Below are 25225 nucleotides of genomic sequence, written 5' to 3' on the forward strand. Positions count from 1 at the left end.
TCTAGCTGCCTATAGTCCACCTGGCTGGTAGAAAATGGTGGGATTGTTAGGTTAATTTTTTTTTTTAACCACCAGGGCTTCAGCCGGCCACTCCCATGATTCTTTCTGGTCCCAGTCAGCAGCCTTATCCCTATGTAAAGTTACTCTCCTTTCGTCCTCGGCAGAGTTTACCACAGAGATGCACAGGGGAGATCTACCCCCACCCCTCCAATCAACTCTTTTCCTCGTTGGAAGTATGGTTTGGCCTCTTTCTGATCTTGGTGTGGTTTTAAGCTGTCTCGCATCATCGGGCTGTCTTATTGCTCGACCAATGTTAATCGTATACCTTTTTTTCTGAATTGATCTGTGTTTTCCAGTAGGGCGTAACACATTGAAGAAATGTGCAACACTTCTTCCACAATTGCTTCCTTTATTAAGTCGTCTTCCAAGTAGATCACAACTTTTTCCAAGCTTTCCTCACAAGGGAATTCCACTCTTGCCCTGTCGTGTGTACTGATCTATGGTAGTTTTGGTATCCGGTGCAGCATTCTCAGAACATTTGCTGTATTGGGCCATCTTGTATATAAAGAATCCGTTCCAGGATAAAACCTGGGTACCATTTTGAGATGTTTTCTTTGGGACTTACCCCTTGCATGGTCTTTTTCATAACCCTTGTTCCTTCCTGTGTTCTATCAGACTTGACTATCTCTAAATCCTCCAAAGTAGCAGGCGGCATCAGAATGCTTCTGTCTGGTGTTACACAGCTCATCAGACCTTTATTTGGTGCTAAAGTCATGCGTTTTTGCTCCAATGTCATAAACTCTTTTGGCATCCATGGTGGGAAGCAAGCTCCTTGGAGCCTCCCCCTGATCATCATCTAGTACACAGGTGGCTAAGTCTTGTGTGTATTCCCTCGCAATTTCATCAGAGTATGTAGAAAGGTCTTGGAGCTGTTCCAACGTCCTATCCTCTCCCTACAAATATTCCTCATTTTGCTTTGTAGGCGGGTTCTTTGTGGCCTCAATCTCCTTCCCTTTAGACTCTTTAGAATCTCACCCAAAGGAAATTCGTTTTCTTTCGTCAATTTAGGGAGATTTAATTTCCTTTAAAATGGATGTGAATCATTCAGTTTGATATTAAGATGTGCAGTGACCTCTTTATATTTCTTTGTTTGGTTTTCCTTCTGCTCTTGAGGCTTTGTTCTTGTATTATTTATTTGCTTTTTCAGCTTTACAAACAGCAGGTAATCAATAATAGCTTTAGCTGGCGAAGCATGCAGGAGTGGCCATTTGCCCAAATTTTGCGCGATACAACCTTCACCTTCCTTATTCTTTTCCACCAGTACTCCTTCATCCTTCAGTTCCTTTCTAGATGTGTTACCTATCTCTTCATCCTTGTCCAAAACAAGAATCGTTTTTCCAAGGTGGGTGGTTTCCTTTGAAACGTCAGGCAGTTTGCCACCCTTCTCTCCAACCCCATTAATAGATGGCTGCCTCACATGGTCGTAGGAATTACATTCCAGATGCGACCAGGATCGTAGTTGGGAACATGTTTTTGTTGGGCCTTCTATACTTGTGTTCCCTCTCTCACGAAGTTGGTGTCTCAGCCTTTTTTTTCAATAGGTCCACAATCTGGTGTAATAAGTTTATCGTTTCTTCTTTGTTGTTGTCTAATTTTCCTTGAACCGCTGCTACGAACCCTTCATCCCGCCACCCTTCAACAAAAATCTTTTATGACATGGCAATTATAGTGGTTTGGTCCTTTAAATGATTCTCTATAGCGTCACATAGTTTCAGAATGGGACCATTACTACGCTGCCACAGTATTGGCATTAATTGAGGAGCCATCTAGAACCTTTTCACTTTGACCCTCCCCTCTTTGATTTATCCTGTTACGGAGTGACCAAACTTGAGTTAAGATTTGAATCGGGGGGATTGGATCAGAACAGATTTATGAAGGGGCCTCTCAGTTACTGTGTCAATCTTACACCTCTTTCTGTCCTCAGCGCCCCTTTTAATTTGTGTTGACCTGGTCTTCTCGCTCCTCCTGGATGAGCCAGATGGAGGACTTCCTCCTTTTCCTTCTTTGTTCCTCATGACCATAGGCATGCTCCCCTATTGATGGCTTGGTTTGAGTAGGGGGATTTGATCTGCCGCTGTGTTCGCTAGTCCAATCTGCTTTGCTGGTAGGACCCTTTTGCTTTGCAAGCTGTCTATCTGAGTAACTCCTCCATCATCTGGGAAGTGTTAGCGATTAAGGTTTCAGGCAACATGCCTCTAGTTTGGGGATCTGCTAAATGTTTGCCATTACTTTCTTTCACACTCCTCCCCAGCTGGTTCCAACTAGCGAGTAATGTGGAATATTCTACTCCCTCCAATCCCTGCTCCTGTTCGAGCAGAACTTTTCAACTCAAGTCCTTATCAGGCCTGACAAAATTTTCCCCACTTAATGCACTCACCTTGTTACTCTCAGATGGAACTCTCAAGTCTGGTCCTTTTGAATACAGTGTGTTTGGTGTCGGGTCCTCCATTACAGCTTGTTCAATCATCGATGCCAGTCTTAGCTCCTGATAAAGGATCTATGTGATCACTGCGACCCTCACAATTGAGACGGATGTAAATGCTGGCTTTAAAAATAAATTAAAACCCCTTTACACCACATGTATAAGCAAGGGGAGGCACCCTCCCAAAATTAATATTATATCCCATACCCCCCACATATATATGTGGTGTAAGGGGGCTCTAAAAAAAATAAGTCAGCATTTTCGGCCCTCGTAATTGTGAGGACGACATTTTTGGCCATTACCCTGATAAACCATTTAAAACTCTAACCACTCCGACCAGTCGAGATCCAGCAACCACCTTGCAGAGAAATGCAGGAAACTGCTTTCAGTCAGCTTTCCCTCTTCTTCACTCCACAAGTGAAGCTGAGTATATGTCGGCTCCTCCTTAATGAAAAGACAGCAAAAGCAGACTCACACACCATTGTGCAAGTAACAGGAAACTGCTTTCATTCCGCGGGTGAAGCTGAGTATATGTAGGCTCCTCCTCAATGAAAGGACAGCAAAGGCAGACTCACACATCGTTCTGCAGGTAACCGGAAACTGCCTTCACTCTGCTTCGCTCCATGAGTAAAGCTGAGTATATGTAGGCTCCTCCTCAATGAAAGGACATCAAATGCAGACTCACACACCGTTCTGCGGGTAACAAGAAACTGTTTTCACTCAGCTTTCACTCTGCTTTGCTCCCTGAGGGAAACTGAGTATATGTAGGCTCCTCCTCGATGAAAGGACAGCAAAGGCAGACTCGCCCACCATTCTGCAGGCAAAAGGAAACTGCTTTCACTCAGCTTTCACTCTGTGTATAAAATCCAATCCAGAAGAGTCACTTCTAGCACAAACATCAGTTAACTCAGGAATGACGTTATGCTGTGAAAAAGGATTATGATTGGTCTTATGTAAATACTTCAATAACTTGTGTTCAGACTTTAGTAAGACCTATAGGGTCTATTGGCATATGTACAAGGACTGAGTGTCTGTCATGGTAATGGCAGGCTCCTCTCCCATAAAGACCAGGCTCTTACCAGAGGTCTATTAATGCCGAAATAAGGGCCTTGTGTAACGTATACATAGATTACCACCTCCCTGCATTGCTAGACAAAGCTCAAGATGACAAAAGGGGACTGCATTGCTTAGGAAGCATGACAACAAAGTGCCCAGAGCATATTTGCTTCTAAAAAAAGTGAACAAATTTAAAGGTGACACCCCTCCGTGCTTCTTAAACTCCTATAAAAGCAATAACAAAACCTCTTTAAACATTTTGCTAATACCTACGATACTACCCATACATTCATTAAAAACCCCTTACATGTGTAATCGGTATATAAGACCTCTAAGGATATCTAAATATATCTGCCACAAAGATCCATGCTTTCCAAGTGAGAGAGACAACCTCAGCCTCCTTACCGGATAGCAAAATGGTACCAAGCAAGACAGAGCAAGGATCATTAGGTGCCACAGGGGCCCATCAATGAACAGATAGGGCCTACAGATGCTGTGAGACCCAGGAATACAGTTTACAATCTGGGAATGCAAGTTCATCCTCCATCAGTGGTCTAACTAAAATCTCCAAGCATATACACCTTTGGGTTGGTAAACAAAGGAAAGAAGAAGAGAACAGAGATTCATAAAGACATTTTTAAAACTGAAAATCGGAAGTACAAAAACGAGGAAGCACACAATTTTAATGAGGGATATACTAGTTCTCATGAAAAGGAATAGTTTTGTCCACCAGTACAACTGCAACATCATCTGTTCCAAATTGCTCAGAAAAATATCCACTCAAACAGCTGTTATCAAAGTAACAGAGACTATCAGGTCACCAAGAAACCAGAAATGTCACAGGAGGAGCCAGCATTGCTTTGGTTAATGAGTAAGCTTCAGATTTCAATTTGTTTATTCAGAGTGTTTCCCAAAGTCCTCGAATTTCTCAAACAGTAATTAAATACTGTAGAGTCCCGTACTGTGAGGAATCTGAGGGCATCCTCTCTTTTTTCCCAATATATCCTCCTCCCAGGTGGCCAGGGAAAGGCCGTTGCTAATGGATCTTGAACTTGTGGGTGGATATGTGAGGGGGGATCCCATGGGTATGGAGGAGACTTGGGGAGTGGGGGTGAGGCACCCTTAGGTGAGACAAGTATCCCCTATTTCCCTTTTATAATGTGTCCAACATCTCCCAGGTCTTTGTAGGCTATTATGAGTCCCTTCCCTGTTTGTCCGGTAGATCATCTCCCAGTAAACACCAGTCAAGTACTTGGATGAGGAGGAGACAAGCCATGCATCCTCGCTTTATTGACTGTCATGCACACACCTTTTGTGTACTGGGATGAGGAGCAGGCAAGCAAGAGCAAGGCAGAACTTCCAAGTCGGCAATGAGCTGTATAGTCCTTTTTGGACCAATCAACCTGGCGGGAAGTTTAAAAGCAACAAGAACGTTGAGAATGGAGTCAGCTGTGGAAGCAGGTCTACAGACTGCTGGGCGAGAGCAGAACTCTGCAGAAAGACTGGGTCGCAACACGGAACGATGCAGAGTGTATGCAGCAGGAAGCAAGGCTGAACAAAGCTGGCGGCCTTTGGCAGAATATGAAAAAGAAACCGGTGTGACCAGGTGAAGCTGCTGAGTGAGGCCTGAGCTCTGAGAGACAGTGATGGGAATGAAGCCATGGAGAGCACTGTGGCGATGGAGCGAGGGGCTGCACAAGAGAGAGAAAGCTTGTGGCAACAGGAAGCCTCGATGGAACGCCGCAAGCACTGACAGGTGAGTCAGACTAGGAAGGGGAACACCGGGACAACAAGCAAGCCTGTAAGACTTATAAGAAAATGTATTAATGCTGACCTAAATGGAAGCAAGCATTTTGAATACCGATCTAAATGAAAGCAAGTACGGCTGAATACCGAACTGAATTAAAGCAAGTATGATTGAATACCGTTATGAATTAAAGAGTTTTGTGGAATCACAGGATAAGAAGGAATTATGAAGCTTGAGAGAACAAGCACTGGCAAGAGCCATAAGGATATTAAAGGAATTGTGTAGCTTGAGAAAACAAGCATTGGAAAGAGCCATAAAGAAACTGTGTAATGTGAGAGAACACGCATTGGCAAGATCCATGAGAGTATGTGAAAATGGAATAAGTGAATGGTGGCAAAGGTAAACAATTAAGAGGATGTGAAATGAAAATAAACCAAGTACCACTGTAGAGATGACACACTGGCAATGTGCAAAAGAAGAAGGAGCAAATAAGGTTTATTGGTTGCGTGACCTCTAATGGGTGGACCGTCTGGTCCAACAACTGTGCCTACACCGAGTACACCCATTTATGGAAAATCCACTTAAAGCACCACCAAGAAGCTTTATTTTGATTCTAAAGGAAATCTTGTGGGATTTGAAATTAAGGAATTGAACTCTATTATGAAATTGGTGAAAGGAAACCAAACCAGAAGATCTGGGAAGTATCCCAAGAAGTTGTGTTATGTTGAAACTGTTGAAAGAATTGAAAGTGTGGGGAAGAAAAACACTTATTGCATTGTGAACTATATGAACCTTGAGAAAGGGAAATCCTTTGAACACCAAGAGCTGGGTGAAGCTCTGGACATTTATTTGAACACTTATCGTTTTGAAGCTGTCATCCCTTCACATTGTATACAAATAGATGTGAGGGCAAGTATAGGCTTTGGACACAGACAGACATTTGATTGGGACTTCCTGACACAGACTACCCTTAGTTTTATTTAGGTAAGGAATTCCCACATGAACATAGGACAAGTTAGGCCTTTTTCCAACCTTCTTTTCTTTTGAATAAAAGTACATAGCCCAAACTTTAATTGTGTTGTCTGTGCCTACTTCATAATGCCTTCACAGTACAAAAAGAAGGATATTGTCGGAATAAAAGGAGTGGAAGAATCTATAGGAATGGATCAATAGGCCTTTGTCACTCTGATAGTCCATTGGATTGCTACCAATGGGTTTATTGCAATGGCAAAAAAAGTATGGGTGACAGAGAGCACCTTTGGCAAGTCCCTCATTCCAGCATAAAAGGGATTAGATACAAGGCTGTTAGTGCATATGCTAGCCATAGAGTTTGTATATAAGAGATGAGGAGAAAAGTGTCACCAACCCAAATTCACTCAAAGACCACAAACAAAAAGAGCCATTAGACAGAGGCAAATGCCTATTCGATGTCCAACATCAATGCATCTGCATGAAGCAAGGGTCGTTCTTGGTTTTCGAATAGCAAAGAGTTGACGAAGATTGTAGGAAGTAGAGAGACCAGGAATAAAACAAGCCCAACCGATAAAAGCAATCTCCAACATCCAAGGCAGGAGCTGTTTAGCCATGACTTAGCAAAGATTGTATTACCATGGATAATTGAAGGAATCCAGTAATATGAGCCACATTGTCCTGGTGGCTTAGCAGGCTTCAACGATAATATATTCAAGGCCTCTCTAGTGGTAAGCATGAGGCTGCCACTGATAAGCCATTCATTGAACACAAACAGTAAATGGGGGACCAATTTATCTTGAAAAGATGTATAAATCCCATCAAAGTCACTGGAGTTTTCTCCCCACACTCTTAGAACCGAACCCTTACCCAATATAATTTCTTTCTTAGCCAATTTATGTTTTTACTAAACCACAACTAGACTATTTTATGTCAGTGCTAATATATCATCAGTTGGCAACAAGGCACCATGCATGGTGCTACATTGGATAAGCACAATTATACATATGTATATCATCCTCGTAAATCATCCTCATAAATCGTCTCCCTGATACCATAGGCATCACAGCCTGGGCACTGTTATGGTTGATCTCTTTCCTTTCAAACCGACCCTCCCGAGTGCAAATGGGCCCTTTCCTCTCCTATGCCTCACTCTCTACCTGTGGCAACCCTCAGGGCTCTATCCTATGACCATAGCTCTTCAACATCTACCTAGCCCCTGTGGCTCACTTGATCTCCACCTTCTCTCCTTATTTCGGGTGTTATGCTGATGACGCACAGCTCTCCTTTAAGCTTCTGTCTTCTACCTCCTCCCCTTCCTCTCTCATACCTGACTGCCTGACTGCTAGTCAGGCGTGGTGCTTATGCCAATGATCTCTGCCTTAATGCCATTAAGACAGAGATCATTCTCACTGGGGCGCCTGCTCTCTGTTTCCTCCCTACTTTCTGGCCACCCTCCTTGTGCCCCATCCCCTGACTTGCTTGTGAGGCTAAAAACCTTGAAGTCATCTTTGACTCCTCTCTCCTTTTCTACTCACACCATGACCTTGCCAAGAAGTCCAACTTCCAACTCAGCTACCACAGAGGCTTTCTCCGTTTCTTCACCTTCCCTCAGAAGCTCAATGTCTCCAGAGCTCTGGTTCTTTCCAGGTTGGACTACAACAACAGCGTCTTCCACAATCTGCCTCTTTCCTCTCTTCGCCCCCTTCAACTAATCCAGAATAGGGTTGGGAGACGTATCCTTGGCCACAAGCCCAGGTACCATATCTCTCCAGACCTAAAATCTCTCCACTGGCTCCTGGTGACTGGGGGTCAAATTCAAGACCCTTTGCATCATCCACAAGGCTGTCTGGGGCCTGGGTTCTCTTTACATCCAGCTTTCTCTCCCTAAATACCTCCCTGCTAGAGTTCTTCGGTCCTCTAGCTCCAAATCTCTGCAGGTGAGACGTTTCTCCAGGCAGACAGTGGGGGGTAGATCTCTTTCCTCGACAGGCTCCTCCCTCTGGAACGGCCTCCCTGCTCCCTCAGACTTCAGCTGGATCTTCTTAAATTCCATAAACTCCTCAACATTCTTCCTTTCTCCTATTGCTTCCCTCTCCCCCTCCCTTGCTAATGTCCCTCTGCTGCTGCAACTGGTCCCTCCTGTGCTGAGTCATACAGGGACCAGACAACCACCTCTGACCAGTCTCCCCCAACATCCCTTACCAGCACTTGCCCTTGGGCACCCTTGCTTGGACTAGCCTGAATCTGGTCCACCCTGTCCATCACACTTATTCTGCCCTTCCCCTTTTTCCCCTGGCACTTGCCCTTGTTGGCCCCCTCAGCACTTGCTCACCCACTGGGGCCCCACTCCTGCACTTCACCCCCTCCCATCCCTGCCTCCTATTCCTCCCTCCCCTGCACTTATCACATTTGTCTCTGCACTTGCACAGTAGGATTGTTACCAATATAGCCGTCATCGGTGTTCACTTTTTCCTATGTCCCCAGCCCCTTTTTTTGTCTTGTCGTGCCTGGAAACGCTTGTGTATAGGCGCCATACAAATTTCCAATAACTAAATAAATAAATATATAAATTAACATGCAATCATATCAAAATAAAAGAGCGATTATGTACTCATCACATGTTGCCCTATTCATTTGACAATTCAGGTTGAACACTTCAGTTGTCTGAACAGCATGGTTTGTCTGTAACAACCGTTGCATTCTTCCTCCTGTGTTTGTTTAAAAATACTTGGCCACTTTTAACAACAGCACAAACATCCCGTGCATTCCAATCATAGCATACTAACAGGTGATGTAAACACAAGGAGAGAATGTACACCAGCCTTTGTTTTGTCTGCTGTGGTTTTTAGTAAGAATGATGGCCAACGGACAAGCCCCAGCTCTATTTCATTAACGGCAAAATTACTTTTCAGAAGAACGTGCATGTTCTTTGAGGCACAGAGGCCAATAGGCTACATGCCAGGTATTGGTGAAACACAATAGCACAGTATTGTCAAACAAATAGATACGACCAGGAACTGGCTGTGATTGCACCATATTTCATACATTTTTAGCAGACTTAAAAATATCTGTTCTACTTTTTGTCTTTATTTTGTATTGGTTTTTGTATATACCGCCCTTCAGGGTGCTTTTCAGTAGTCTGTGGAGGAGGTGGGGGGTTGACACAGGGGTGCCAACAAGGACAAAGACTGAAGAAAGCAGTAGAATTCCAGACCTATGTGTTAGCTTCTGAAATCGGACTCCAGGCAGAGGGGCACATTCTGGGTGTTCTACTAGGTTTCAGTCTGAGTCAATAGTTCCCTGCTGAACATATTTTTATATTTTGGTTTGTCTGTTTGAATGCAGCTAGTTTACAAGACATGCTATGCCATGGCCATGAAATGCCTTACATACGAGGCTTAAGATCTTCAATCCTGACCACTGCTTGACTGTCAGCCTATGGCTACATCCTACAACATGAACAGAACCGTGCCCCTAACAGGCTGACACCAAGTCGTTTCTAATTTGTTAACCTATTTCACGCCATAGGGATCTTTCCAGCTGGTTTACGGGTAGCCTGATCTCACCCATCCTGAAGGAACCTACAGCTGGCCCACAAAATACTATAAAGTAACATCCTGTCTCCCTCTCCCCACTACTATAAGCTTTTTGATCATGCAGTATTCAACCATATTACTATATATCTGGAAGTGAATGGACTCCAATATGGATACTGATGCAGACACTTCATGGAAATGACATTCACCAATATCTCTAACTTCTGTCCTACATCTCACCACATTGACCTCCCTGCTGCCTTCAACACTGTTGGCCAACTCTCACTCTCTCTGAATACTTCTGATTTCTGATCTTGGCTGCCAGAACAATGACCTTCACTGGGTCTGCTCCTACATGACTGCTTGCTCCTTCTCTCCTGGAATATTGACACCTGCTCTGCCACCAACGTTCCTGTGACTGTCCCACAAACGTGTGTCCCTGGATATTCTTGCCACCCTCTACATCTCCTTTAACAGTGAACTCATGTGTTGAGAGTCATGGAACTGGTGCCTCCTGCTCCCCTTGTTCTGATGAGCAATGCCAGCAATGCCAGCTTTCAGGACAGCTGTGTGACTCTTGGGCTGGGACCATTGTTCCCTGGCCCTCCAACTCCTCAAACATAAAGGGGAACTCTCAGACATTTGGCAGTATTTTATTTTGATCCGTTGACTTACATGAGTCACAGACAGAGCCAAATCTGAGCCATGACCATGGCAGTGTCATGGTAACTGCAACCATGTTTTTGGAGGTTGCACAGAGCAAGAGATTATTGGTTGTAATCACATGCACATGTGTGCTCATAAGGCTGTGCAAGCGTGATGTAGGCCTTTGTCTGGGGCATATGAATCACCAACTACACACCCCACATCATCACATGAAATCTTGTTTAGTTGCCTGAGAGCTGTACACGCGATGGAAAGATCTGATAGAGATGGTGATTTGTGTCAAATGGGCAGGCCAAACAGAATTCTAGAGGTCTCAACTGGTGCTTAAGTTCATGCCCTCCAAGGTCACAGGATGTACCGTTAGAATCCTAATTTTGAAGGTAACTGACTAAATGTATCAAACTAACTCTTCTGAATAAGGCCATTGTGCAAAACTCTCCCAATTTTTCAGACCCACTTTTTTGTGAGGTGGCTAAACTGTCAGTTGCTGTGACAATTTCTAAAGAGCAGCATGGAAATAACCTTGTCTCTACCTTTTCTGCCTGGTTTTCCTAATGGATTATTTGTGTATTGGCTGTGGGAGTCCTCAATTGGTGCTTTCGTGACTTGCATTTGCCATGCCCAGTTGAGATGGTAACTAGAGTATCAAACCCTTGTGTACACAGTATGATAAATAGGATGGGAACGAGGCCTAATTGAAAACTCTAATGAGGTGTGAAACGTGAGCCATACCTTGAAGGTTGGCGTTTCTTCTTGGGCTACATGAAAGCATATAGAATGCATGAAGGGGTAGATAATTTGGTACAAACAAGGGGGCAAATAATGTGTATTTTGACAGAATGCGGAAATAATAAAAGGAAGTAGAGATTGGCAGAACCGGTATTTTTCTACTGAGTGTGAAGCCAGGAAAAGGTGTTGATGGTGGGGACCACTAGCCTCTGAAGTAAATAGAGTTTGGTCCTAAAATGACTGACCAAGAGAAACAGTAAAATGCTAACACACATAACTGAGAAAAGCACTCAATTGAGGTAGGAATAAATACATGGAAAATGGGCAAAAAATCAATCTAAAGTTCCAGCTCCCCCACATCTGGGCACAACCACTTAATTTATTTGCATAAATTACCATCCAGAGTCATGCAAATATTTGGAAAAATGGAGCTTCATTACAAAAGGGGATAGGTGGCAAATGTTCGTAGTAAATGGGACATTTGACATGATAAACAATATTTTCATCTAAGAATACTCCTACAAGCTGAAGGTGCAGGTATAAAACCAAAAGATGGGAGATGTTGGTAAAATTGGTTTGTGGAAGGATCAAAGAGAATGGATAAATCAAGAAATGAGAGGAGCTAATGTGAGCATAAATAACATAGAATATAAAAACATGGAAAGGGATGAGACAAGAGAGGGAAACATAATTCACCAACCTCACTACTAAATGATATCCTCAATGAGCTGAAACAAAAAAGGGGCGAAAGAGGATCAAGGAGAGGAAGATCGTATTGATGAGCACATGCGCAAGTAACATGATTATGATTGGTTATTTATAACGCACTTAATGCCCAGAGGTTTCTAAGCATGGACCCAGGTATCAAACCTGTTTGCTCTGTGTCATCTTGTTTCCAAATCGAGCGTGTTGCCCCTGAGCTATCCTCCGGAGACCCAGTTCAAGTGGATAAAACTCAATCCCACAGATCCCAGCACATTCCCAAAGTGCATTAATCACAAGCTAAATCTCCGGCGGGGGGGGCAAAGAAAGAGCATCCACCATAACCCCTCCACATACCCTGCTGGTGTGATCTACAGTGCACGAACAGTGCAACTACAAACCCAACTGGGACAGAGGGTGCTGAGGGTGCTAGTAGCCTGGTTGCAGTTCCTGTCCCGTAGGCACTTGGCCGTTTGAGAAATGTGTGTAAGTATTTTGCTAGTGTAAGAAAGGAACCAGAGACGTTTACTGAGGAGTGAGGTTGTGAAGAGTAATTCGTTGTGCTAATCCTTCCTGGGTTGATATGAATCAGTTCATGAGAGCGATTATGCCTGCCTAAGTATGCCAGCATTTGACTCGAGAGTGTCTCGACTATGGAGGACATGGGAAAGGGTATTGAGCTAGTCAAAAGTAGAGATGCAGTCGTACAGAAAACTGCCATTGTGTGCCCCCGAAGGCACACTGGGGCAAGACAAGTAACTGTAAACAGAGAAACCATGCGACTCCTGCCAATTATTTAGATCATTTGGAGATTGTGTTTACATAGCATTCTGGTACAAATAGGCCATCAGAAATCTGCAGGAATCTATAGAAGCTGTTTTTCTACCAGGATCATTGCCAACGGTTTAAAGTCAATTGAAAAGTACCTGCATCAGGCAGCAGGCAGCAGGCAAAGCCTCTTCCAGAATTTGTTTCTGAGATGAATCATTGCTTTGCTTGTTAGGACAAAGGAAATAAATTAGCAAGTACAAGTTCTTGTCTGTCCAATTTCGGAATTTGCAGCAAGGGAGTGGGCAGGTAGTGTTTATATATACCCCGACAGGGGGCCAGTGGCAGTAAGAGGAACTGATTTACCCAGAGGGAAGGGAAAGGGTCAATTAAGTGGTGGCCTCTACTCCCAAGATAAAACAAATAGGTTTGTGGTAAGGAATATAGCATGCCACTATTGCAAAGAGGAGGAACACTGCAAGTATAAGTGCCCAAATTAGCCTCAACCTCAGGCCACCAGAGGAGTTACAGTGGCTCCATGTATCCGCCCTTTTCCAAAAGTTAATGCTGCAACTTTTCATGTGCGGAACAAGCCTCAAATCAACAGTTAGCAATGCCATGGGGAATCTGCAAGTATGCAAAGTTTACTATCTGTTGACCACCAGGACCCTTTGGAAACTGTAAAAGTAATGGAACCATGTATTGTGTTTGGTCGACACTAGGGCGAATCGCTCTGCAATCAAAAGTAAAGAATGTATTAATGCACCACTCCCCTCTAAAACTGAGGGATGTATGGATTTCAAATAATTCATTAATCAACCCAATGACTGAACTTTTGTCCATATCAATTGGCTCTATCACAGATAGGCATGCATTCCTATTAAGCCCAATGTCACTGGTACATTTGTTGGGGTATGACCTATTGTGTAAGTTGCAATGTACCGTTTATTGTACTCCTGAGGAAATAGTCCTTGATATTCTGAGTGAATGTTACGCTCACCTGGCTTCCACAGGAGCGTCGATCGGACCCGGACAGCTGCGGTCTCCTCCAACGTGAAGCAGTGTGCTGAGATGACAGACTGGACTGGCCCGCCTAATCTCGTCTGCTTGACCCATAGAAGTATTCTCCTGCAAGTGGAGAAAGGGATTTAGCCACCCGTGGATTTTAGTAATGGCACCCCACTGTTCTCCCCACTAATCACCTCCGATATTCCCTTTCAGTAATCTCACCTTATGTTTTTGAATGATGAGCTCTCCATCCTGAGTGGAATGCAGGGGCGCGTAGATACCAGTTACTTCACTGGTTCAAATGCGTTGGAAGAGTTCCGGATGAATATTGACTCTGAGGTTCCTGGCGAGAACCCGTAAGTATAAAGTCCAAAGAGTTCAATATGTCCTATGTTCACTCTTGTCCCATTCCCTTCTTGTGTTGCAGCTGGGTCCAAGAGAAGAATGTCTTGTGGCAGCTGATGGAGTTCAGGTAAGAGTCTGTATTACCTAATACTGTCCGGTAAAAGATGCGTGTATTTAACTTGTTGTTTTCTCTCTCCTTACAGGTACGGCGTAAGAAGTTGCGGGATGTTAAAGAATAATGCCTCCGGTGGTAAATCAGGTAAGTCTATGGTGGTAAAAAAGAGATTGTATTTGTTGGCTCTCTCGGCTCACCTTATATTTCTTTTGTCCCCTAGATGCTGGAGTTCGGCGAGGAAAATGATGGAGGCAGCATCGAATCGAAAAATGCTGTGAGGACTGGTGAGTATGGCACGGCGCTGCAGCTGGCGATGTGACGCGTGCAGAAATAATGTCCTTTCCAAGTTCGAAGACGTGATGGATCCGGAATCAGGTAAGGAATTAAAATAATGTCCGTGTTCTAACCTTTCCTTCTTCTTTCCTCTTTTTCTAGGAGCTCTGGATTCGAGGCGGGCGTGGCAGAAGACTGGATGCTGACTGCAGGCACGGTGAGCGTTACGCTGCTGGATGCAGAATAACGCAAAGCATGTGCTGCTGTTCGGGCGTGGTTTAAATAGCCTTCAAAGTAGTCCCAGGTAAGAAGTTCCCCCAGAACCACACCCGAGTAAAAATAGTCCCTGAAGTAAAGTAGTCCCATTCAGGCCTCACGTTGGCTTGTCTTCATTACAGCATGGTCTGCATGAGGTAAGTAATGTAAATGAGCCTGGCGCCTATGGCGCCAGGACTGATTTCCTCTATGAGCCTAGTGCCTATGGCTCCAGGACTGTACCCCTGGACTTTTAGTAAGCACCTGGATGCCTGCTCCTGGGGCTGATGGGCTTGTCCGGATGCCCGGGGGTAGGCATCATGACAGTGAACTTATTGCTATGTTTCAAACAGTGCAAGGTCAGGATCAGGAGGAAAGGGCATAGAAATATGAGGTCGAAGATTGGGAGCCACTGTTATCGAAGGTGCCCTAAACCTTATGATCACAACATGTGAATAAAATGAGTCTGCTATTTAACGTAGCACTTACTCCGGTACACACCAGAAAGCCACATTTTAGGAAGTCCCACAACCCATTGAAACATGAAGCAGAGGCAGACATTTCAGTACTGATAGATTTGTTGTGAGATCAAGGAATCCTTATACACACCACAAGCTGATGTAATACCCCCAATTCTGGCCATAAAGAAACCTTGCTGAGATGGTTGTAGATTTGTACACGATTTAAGGGCAGTCAATGCAGTAATGTTACCATCATTCCCTGTTGTCCATCAAAAGCAGAAATTAGCAAAGAACCGCCATAAAACCAACAACAATTTTATTAGGTGTAGACAATTGATTAAAAAAAGTATTAAATCACTTGACATTCAATTCCACCTGTGTGCTGTTAACAGGAAAAAAAGGATAATCATATAGGAATGCATTTAAACTGATGAATGAGTCTTATTACAGAAAGAAAATAGGTACAGAAATAAAATAGGTGTTGCAAAGCATGTCTTCATTGCATACAATCAATTAGTTGACATATATAGTAATTTTCAATCTCTGTTAAGATCCAGAGAGTTAAAGTCTCGACATGTTTCAGTTCTAAAGAATTGAATAAATGAACATTCATCAGGAGGGTAAGAGTGTAACTGATTCCTATTCAGTAAATCCGACTGGAAGGGAGGTCAAAAAGAAGTACAACCTGTGGGGTTAAAAGAAACAGAGGGTAAGCTAAGAATAGCTAGATATCCTTCTGACAGTCCAATAATAGAACTTAGAACCAGAAGCATTAGGTTAGATTACCTTAGCCGATTCTTGTGGGGGAGAGCAACTTCATAAGTAAGGTTGTCAGGGATTTACAGGTAGACCCTCATTGCCCAACTGCAAGAAAAGCAAAAACTTGGCTTTTCAAAAAGGCATAAGTAGTGCAATCGCACTCTACCAAGTAGAAGTGGGGGTACAGCAGACAGAGTAATAGGCAGGAGAGAGACTCACCTGTATAGCTAAGGGTCCGGTTTCCCAGTTCGAAGTAGTGTAGGCACTTGTAACTTGCCCCAAGCGAGGGAACTTAATGCATTGGGAGGAGGTGCACTTTCCATGAGCTAGTATGAATAGTCAAATAGCTTCATAGAGCAAGTAGCGGATTCATGGAGCCAACCTGCAACAGTGAATGAGAAAGGTACCATGGATTAGAAGCTTGGAATGGATGTCTAAAAAGAAAACAAGGCAAGTCAAAGTGCGATATCAAAAGAGGCTGATATGGTAATTACCTCGAGCGTAAAGGTAGCGGGCGCTGGATTAAGGTGGATAATGTGGGAGAATCAAAATAACATAACTATAGCAACACATTCCTGCCAAATGATACATGAAGCCCTGGTCAGGAGAGTACAAAGACTGTGGCGTTAGGACAAAATGGAGGAAATTGAGACCAGGCAAGATAACCCCATAGACTATGAGATGGATCTAACTCTAGAGTGAACGCCATAGCTAGAGAGGGATAAAAGGCAAATATCCTAACAAGAGTGATTAGTTCCTAATTCTGTGCCATTCAATAGATTCGTTCAGACCATTAACATCACTATTCATCATATAAATAATGTCTTGTTCTTTTTTGAAAAGTCTGTTCTCCTGTGTTTGTACATTGCCCCCTTTGAAGGCAGGTAAGACTGTCCATGTAAAGTCTTCGTGGCCATGGTTCATTAGAGTGAAATGCTTGACAAAAGGTGCATTCTCAGTCTTGTTTTTCAGGCAGCTCCTGTGTTCCATCATATGTGTTTTCACTTTCCTGTTGGTCTTGCCCACCCATGCCCGCCCACAGGGGTATTTAATCAAATAGATAACATGCTCTTTGTTACAATTGGATAAGCTTTTTTGTATCCATACTCTTCCAGTCCAAATATTAATTTCCTTCGTTTTTTTGGTGAGTTTACAAACTCCACAACTACCCACATGGTGGTCAGACTGGGCATCGGCGCGAGTGTGGATTTTGTCACAAGCTTCTCTCTTTCTCACTTGTTTTTCCTTGCTTGTGGTCTTCTTGGATGCGACTTCCTTCTTCCTCATTGTCCGAGACTTGTACAGGTTGGAGCGCGAGTCTTTGGGTTCCAGCGTGGGGTAGCAGGCTGCCTAAGCCGGATAGCGTTCAGTATCCAGGAATGTTAGCCACAAAACCAGGAAGGAGGAGGAGCAAGTGTTTTACGCTCAGAGGATGTACGAGACACCTCGGCACGAGCGCAAGATGGGGTCCGGGATGTGGGACACAGCTAGCGGGTAAAGGTAAGAATCTGGAGGTGGTTCCAGGAAGGAAGAAAAAGGGATAAGAACTGGAGATAGCATGGTTAACGAACTTGAAACATACGTCTAGCAACTCCAAGCAGTTACGTTGAGATGTGCAGAGCTGCGGGGCGTGCCTGTTTTCTAGGAAGCAGAGTGTTGCACGTAAAGGCTAGAGCGCAGCATTTCTGGGCCATCGGCCATCTTGGAGGAGTCAATGAGCTCATGCTGTGGTGCATCCTGGACCACGAAGTCCAGAAGGGCCGAATTCGGTGGTTCATGACAGATTTGAGCTTGCTGCTGCAAACCCTGTTGCCTATGGACATATTTTTTATAGGCAAAAATAGGAGGGAGGAATGGAGTTTGAGCAGTTTTGAACATTTTCCAATGTTTGTTGATGATGCTTTTTATCCTTAGGCATTGATCCGTGAAAGTGTTAACACACACTAGTCTCTCATATTTTGTTAGATCTGTTAATATCTGTTATCTGTTACGTCTATAACCAAGGTACACAGCAGTGACACTAACCTCATCAGCAGATTGCCATTGACGACAGGAAAATTCCCCTTGGCACGTTACCTCCCTCCGCCTGTTATGGGACAAGTAACGGATAGAGGAAAACTGCCCAGGGAAACCATCTGGGGAAGAAAACCCTGGTCGGGAGTGGAGAGCATTGGTAATATACCCTTGGTCTAGAATTGAGAATGTTGGGATTGTTGTGTTCTTTCCTCAGATAACTTCAACCTTGGTTCCCAATGGGCTGACTGTGTGCTTTGTCTAATAGAAAGAAAGCACAGATCGTAAGTATAAATCAGATCAGAAGAGTAGATGTATGGGAAGCGATAGGAAATGGAAATGGCACCTGTAAATAGTGTAACAAGCTCCCCAAGCTGAGGAAATTATTCTGGCTTAGATGACAGAACGTTTTGGTCAAAGAAGAGGATAGTTCCCTGGAATCAAAAGGAAAGAGTGAGAAAAGATCTGGTGCAAGGTGCAAGCCGGCAGCCATGTTAGAAACCCCAGTTGCGGCAGCAAAAGGAACACGGGCGCAGCATCACCAAGACCATCAGCCGTAGAGAGATGTAACAGTATGCCCCCTTCCGCAGAGGTTATGTTATGTTATGTTATTTTGCACTTACATAGCGCCTTATATACCAGAGGTGGACAACCGGGCTTGCCAGGATGGAGCCGATAAAATGCCCGAACTAACCGAGGGGCATGGACCCCGGAAGCAGGCTACCAAGAACGGTCAGCCGGGGAGTAGCCCTTCCAATTGACCAAAAACTGCAAACGGGTACGATGGTATTGCGAATCGCAGATGCCAGCGACTTCATATTTTGCACCCTCAGGAGTGACCACAGGAGGAGGGTGTGCCCTCGCACCCCTGCCAAACCGATCTGGACAGTCAACTTTACTTGCAAGAGATGAAACACAGGGTGAATCCAGGACCAGGATAGCAGAAGCTGGAGACATACTGCCACATCTCTGACAAGTTGAATAACGGGAAACGGACCAAAGGACTTGGGGAACAGTTTGGAAGGAACCAGATGTCGAGGTAGGTACTTGGAAGACAGCCAAACAGAATCACCCACTACTAGAGAGGGAGCTGGCCTCCTTCTTCTGTCAGAATAGGCCTTGGCCCTTTCCTGGGCATCTTTCAAAGCCTGGCAATCTTTGCAGTGACCTGATAGGATATCGGCCACCAATGCATCCACCCCAGGGAAAAGCGTAGAAGACGGGACTGCTGTAGGAAGAAAGGATGGATGGTAACCATAGGTGCAAAAGAAAGGGCTGGACTTCAGGGCCGAGTGAGTAGCATTATTGTATGCGAATTCCGCAAAGGGCAGGAGGACATCCCAATCATCCTGGGCGGAGACACAAAACACCTTAAATACCCTTCCAATGTCTGATTAAGGCGTTCCATCCGGCCATTAGTCTGAGGGTGGAACCCAGAACTTAAAGATCTTTGTATGTGTAAGAGTGCACAAAGTTGTTTCCAAAAATGGCAAGTGTACTGGGAACCACGATCTGAGACGATGGTGTCCGGGAGGCCATAACGGGAAAATATTTCGGAAAGGAACACCTGTGACATCCGTGTGGCAGACGGGACCCCGGGGAGAGAGGTAAAATGAGCTAGCTCTGTGAAATAATCTAGTGTGACCATTACGACTATCTGACCATGAGAGGGGGGCAATTCTACTATAAAATCAGTAGATATCATTTGCCAAGGTCTTTTAGGGATGGAAATTCGGGAAAGCAGTCCTAAAGGAAACTGATGGACTGTCTTGGACTGAAGGCAGATGACACATGAAGACACATAGTCCTGGACGTCCTTGGAGATGATGGCCCACCAGAAATGACTCTGTACCAAATCCAAAGTGGAATTAACGTCTCGATGGCCAGCCGCACGGGAGTTGTGGCACATATGTGGAACTTCTTTCTGCAGTTTTTCAGACAGGAGAACCACCCTTTGATTGTTGAAGTATAAGCCGTCTTCAAATTATGAAGATTAGCCCATTCCTGACCACGGTCATGTAGCTTGAGGCTCTCTTGTTTGATCTTGCTGATAAAGTCAGAAATGACATGAACGAATACTGCCTTGGGAAATATGGCCTCGGAGCGGAACTTAGTTGTTGGGTGGTCCTTTTGTGAAAGAGTGTCTGCTCTGAGATTCTCGGATCCGGGAAGGAAAGTGAAAATGATATGATAAGGTGAAAAGAAGTGTGCCCATCTAGCTTGGCGGCTGTTCGATGTCTGAGTGGTTTGAAGGATTTTGAGATTCTGATGATCAGTTCAGACTTCTATTGGAAAAGGTGATCCTAAAACGAGATGTCTCCATTCCTCGAACGAGCGTTTAATAGCTAGTAGCTCCTTTTCAAGTACTGAGTAGTTAATCTCAGCAGGGTTGAACGTTGTAGACAGATATGCTACTGGAGACTCGATGCCTTCTGAGTCCTCCTGTAAAAGTACCACCACTAAGGCATAGTGGGAGGCACCAGTTTTGTTCGCTGAGTGCGGACTCTGAAAGGAGACATGGAGTTAGAGTTTGCGGTAAGCAGGAAAAGGATTCCCCTTCCGATAAGAATGAACGCCCGGACTCACATCCAACGCCGTGTACTGAGACGCGGAACTGCAAAGGTGGTGGTTTTGTAGAACAGTAGCGGAGAGACGCGTGGAAGACTGTATTCTAAAGGTAATAACAGATTGGTGAAAGTGGGAAGTAAAGTAGGATCCAAATGCACAGTACCCTGAACCACAAACTTACGGAGCATCTTCTAAGGTAGTAGGGACATAGGGGCAATCAGGAACTGTCGGCATAAGAAGGGTCACATGACCCAAGGTGGGCGGGACACCCAGAGGAGCAGGAGAGGAATCAGGAAGCAAAGAATGATGGCGCAAGCCAGCAGCCATGTTGGAAAGCCCAGTTGCGGCAGCAAAACGAACACGCCCGCGGCGCCACCAAGACCATCGGACGTAGAGAGATGTAACATATTTAGGTTTAGCAGGACTATCTTCCAATAGGTCTTGTCTGTTATCATTGAAAGCTTGTTTAGCGGCACGCTTGACCATTTTCTTAGGGTATCCCCTTTGTCTTAGCTTTCTGGTTAGTAATTCGGCTTCTGCTTCATAAGTGGCACTGTCAGAGCTACTATGTTTGAGATGTAAAAATTGTCCAAATGGTAAGTTGTCCCTAAGATGTTTGATGTGGTGGCTTTCGTAGTCAAGAAGAGAGTTTTCGTCAGTCGGTTTGTGGTAGGGTTTTACTTTTAGAGTGTTGTTCCGATGAAAGATGGTTAAGTCAAGAAAATTGGTTGTTTGGTTGTTGATAGTCAAAGTAAATTGAAGGTGGGGATTCCGAGTGTTGAGCCAGGTAAAAAAATATTTGGCGGTGTCCAGAGATCCTTCCCAGATGACAAAATGTCACCCATGTAGCGTGCCCTTTTTTATGGTCCGAATGAAGGGATTGATATCACTGTAAATGTGCATTTTTTCGAGGGTTTCCACGTAAAGATTAGCCAAACTGGGAGCCATGGTGATACCTTCAATCTGTTGGTAAAAATTCCCATTATCTACGGGGTTATCTTGACCAGTCTCTCTTTCCTTCTTTTGTCCTAACCCCAAGGTTTTTGTACTCTCCTGACCAGGGCTTCATGTATCGTTTGGTAGGAATGTGTTGCTATAGTTATGTTATTTTAATTCTCCCACATAACATTTTTTTCATATTGTTGATACTCCCTCGTAGATCCATTTAATATCTTGTAGCCACTTAACCTCCATCTGTCTATTTAGTAGCAGCGAATGACCTTATACTTTCTGGATTAGGTTTTTCAGCCCTATAGTCACTCCATTCCAAGATGGCACCCTTGGTCTTTGTCACCGCAATCGAGAAAAGGACTATCTCCCCACGTCTCAATGTCACGCTCTGAAGATTTTTTACTTCACATGAGATTAATTTCAAGGTATTTACTTAACATTATTCATTTGCTCTATGCGATTGCTGTACGATCTGTCTGACACCTCTAACGAATGCCGGCTTTAGCTCTTCCTGGTGTCTTATTTCAGCACCTCCGCCGCAGAACCAGCGGTCTACAATCCTAACCTCCGCTCTAAACCAGCAAGAGATTATCTCTTGTCCTCCTGAATCCAGCACCAGCTGATCTTTATATTCAAGGTAATTACCATATCAGCCTCTTTTGATATCATGCTTTGACTCTATGATGCCTTGTATTCTTTTTAAACATTATCCATTCCATACTCCTAATCCATGGTACCATGCTCATTCACTGTTGCTGGTGGGCTCCATGAATCCGCTACTTGCTCTATGAAGCTATTTGACTATTCATACTAGCTCAAGGAAAGTGCACCTCCTCCCATTGCATTACGTTCCCTCGCTTGGGACAAGTTACTAGTGCCTGCACTACTTTGAACCAGGAAGCCGGACCCTTAGCTATACAGGTGGGCCTCTCTCCTTCCTTTTACTTTGTCTATTGTGCCCCCCCACTTCTACTTGGTAGAGTGTGATTGCACTACTTATGCCTTTTTGAAAAGCCGAGTTTTAGCTTTTCTTGTGGTTGGGCAATGAAGGTCTACCTGTAAGTCCCTGACAACCTTACTTATGAAGTTGCTCGCCCCCACAAGAACCGGCTAAGGTGATCTAACCTAATGTTTCTGGTTCTAAATTCTATTATTGAACTGTCAGAAGGAACTCTAGCTATTCTAAGCTTACCCCCTGTTTCTTTTAACCCCACAGGTTGTACTTCTTTTTAATCGCCCCTCAATTCGAATTTGCTGAATAGGAATCAGTTACACTCTTACCCGCCTCATGAATGTTCATTATTCAATTATTTACAACAGAAACATGTCAAGACTTTAACTCTCTGGATCTTAACAGAGATTGAAAATGACTATATATGTCAACTAATTGATGATTCTATGCAATGAAGAAATGCTTTGCAACACCTATTTTCTTTCTGTAATACGACTCATTCATTGGTTTTGATGTATTCCTATATGATTTTACTCTTAATGTTTTAATAACACACAGGTGCAATTGAATGTCAAGTGATTTAATACATTTTGTTTTACTAAATGTCTACACCTAATACAATTGTTGTTGGTTTTTATGAAGGTTCATTGCTAATTGGTACCTTAGAAGGTATAACCTGTTACTCATAGCTCTATCTCATTCATAATTATTATCTATCCACCCCCGGATTTAGAGTTCTCACTCCAAACGGATGTTTGCTCAGAGTTAACCGGGATTCCTTTGATATCTCTAGGTCCATCAAAAGCAACCATAGATTTGTGTATAGCCCCCACAGTGACACATTTCACAGGTGTTGATGTGTGTTCGACTTTCTTTTCCATCTTCATTCACCTGAATAGTCAGTGCCTTATTAGGTTTACCCATCCTGGACATGAATTAACGTGGGCTCATATATCACAGGTGTATACTGAAACCCAACCCTCTTTTTGTGAGCACTGAAAAATGATCTAGATGATGTTAGACTTCAGGGAGGTTCAGCCCTGGTACAATAGGTAGACGACTTACTGGTCACATCACCCTCTTACGGAGCATGCAAACAAGGAACATGTGTATTATTAACTGCCCCAGCAGAAAGAGGATATAAAGCACCAAAGCAGAAATAAGGCTTTACAAGGAAAATAGTTACTTAGGACATGAAATATCAGCAGGTCTCTGAAGAAAAGGGTTAAAACAATCTTCAAAATGACCAATACCAGCTACTATTTGTCAAAGGAGATGTTTTCTAGGTAGCACTGGTTGTTGCTGCCAATTAATAATAGTCCATGCAGCCATAGCGAATCCATTACAAGAGATGACAATTTTCAGCAGACTCGAAACTCTAATTTGTACAGGTGATGTTGAAAAATAATTCAATGAACTAAAACAAACCGTTGCAAGTCTCCCTGCTCTTACGCTTTCTGATTCTAATAAGCCATGTGTCTTGTATTGTCATGTGCAGAACTTAATGCACAGGCGGCACTAGCACAAAAACATGGAAACAAACATTGTTCGATAGATTATTATAGTACAGTTCTAGAGCCTGTGGGACCTGGGCTACCGCCCTTTTTGCAATCTGTGTTTGCAGCAGTACTTGCAGCGTGCATCTCTGAAGATAATGGGCTAGGAGTGCCTCTTTTTGAAGCAGTACCACATGCAGTCTTTGCATTATTAGTTTAAAGAAATCAGCATTAGTCCACATCCCAGCTTAAATATGAATGGACAATGTTCAATGTGGCCATTGTAACCCTTACTCGATTTTCCCTATTAAACCCTGCCTCTCTAGTGCGGTGTCAAACAGAAGGAGACGTACACTACTTCATTTTAATTACAACGGTGCTCACTAACCCATGTAAAGAATGACAGGAAACCCCACAGCAAAATCCTGACGAAGAGTTTTGTGCGGATGTCTCTTGTGTGAGAAATAAGCAGGGGGACTTCAAAGTATTTACCACCTTCACAGTAGGAGAGAGCACACCAGTAGCGGGTGTTTTCTCGGCGCAAGTGGCAGAACTGGTGGCATTAGAACATGCATTTATTAGACCAAAGGACACGCAGATTCACTTTTTAAAAAATTTCCGCTATGTGATTGTCATAGTACATGATTACAGAAGTCTGTTAAAAGAAAGGGGATATTTATTTATTATTTATGTGTATAGTCCAAAGAACTTTCACATACAGAAAATACATACAATTCCAATAACACTATCTAAGATAACAACTTGCAAACAATATAGCAAATCAATTTACAAACAATTTAAATACATTCATTCATTATTTTATAGGCTCAGTACGAAAAAGAAGCAAAAACCAGATCAAAAATTCACTATTTCATTTGTAGTAACTTTGTGAATAACAGTATGTAAAACTGTAACTTTTGTGTAGAGTAAAATTAGTTACATCTTTGATTAAATTATTTATTAGCTATTCCCATTCCCCTAATTTAATTAGTTAGGTCTGTCAAGTTTACCTGAGGCCGTGACTCTCTTCCAAACTCGATAAAGTGTGATGTGCACAAATGTATTGCCCGTGTTTAGGCAGTATGACCAGAAACCGTCCGCTTTAATGTCATCATATCTTGCTACAAAAGGTCCAAGAAGATTAATGTATAGAGGGCCAAACTCTCTACATTCAGTCAAAACCTGGGGGGCAGACTCAAGTTTGAACCCGGCAATGTGGACAGATCCTAGCGTCTCTTGGAATCAACAGCTCTGGACCGATTGTCGGCAGCACTGGTAGTTTATTGACTCGCAAAAGCAGCAAGAATTTGTGAATTGCTGGGCTAGGAAACAACTTCAAATAGGGCTGAGGCACTCTGTTGGTGTGCAACA

This window comes from Ambystoma mexicanum, chromosome 6p (assembly GCF_040938575.1).
Source record: "Ambystoma mexicanum isolate Mex_15411 chromosome 6p, UKY_AmexF1_1, whole genome shotgun sequence".
Taxonomy (NCBI): Eukaryota; Metazoa; Chordata; class Amphibia; order Caudata; family Ambystomatidae; genus Ambystoma; species Ambystoma mexicanum.